Raw genomic sequence first — 597 nt, forward strand, 5'->3', positions numbered from 1 at the left:
TTTTATTAATGAATGAAAGTTTTTATATGAAGTCTCTAAAGTATCATTTCTGGTATAGCAAGTCTCATAGAGGGCTACAGCCAGGCTAATATCATGTTGCCTAAGGGTACACATCTAGAGATATCTGATGCATTGTATTCACCCAACTCTAAGAGAAACCTATTGAGCTTTAAAGACATTCGAATGAATGACTTTCATATTGAGACTAAGGGCGAAGGAAACAAAGAGTTCCTTCAGATCATAGAGATCGGCCAAGGCTATAAGAAAGTCCTAGAGTCTATACATGCGCTCTCTACTGGCCTTTTACTATGCTAAGTCAGGAATGATAGAAATCAATGCTGGTGAGTTCACGTCCCCAAGCGTTTAATGATTACTGTATGTCCATGGGGGTAAGTGCCGAACACTTCGTAGCACATGTACATACACAGAACGGCTTGGCCGAATCATTCATAAAACGAATTCAGCTAATAGCTAGACCATTGCTTATGAGGTCTAAGCTTCCGGCCACAGCTTGGGGACACGCGTCCTTGCACGCGGACGAACTGATTCGTATCAGACCGTCTAGTGAACATAAATATTCCCCATCACAATTGCTTA

The sequence above is a fragment of the Brassica oleracea genome, chromosome C2 (genome assembly GCF_000695525.1).
Source record: "Brassica oleracea var. oleracea cultivar TO1000 chromosome C2, BOL, whole genome shotgun sequence".
Classification (NCBI taxonomy): Eukaryota; Viridiplantae; Streptophyta; class Magnoliopsida; order Brassicales; family Brassicaceae; genus Brassica; species Brassica oleracea.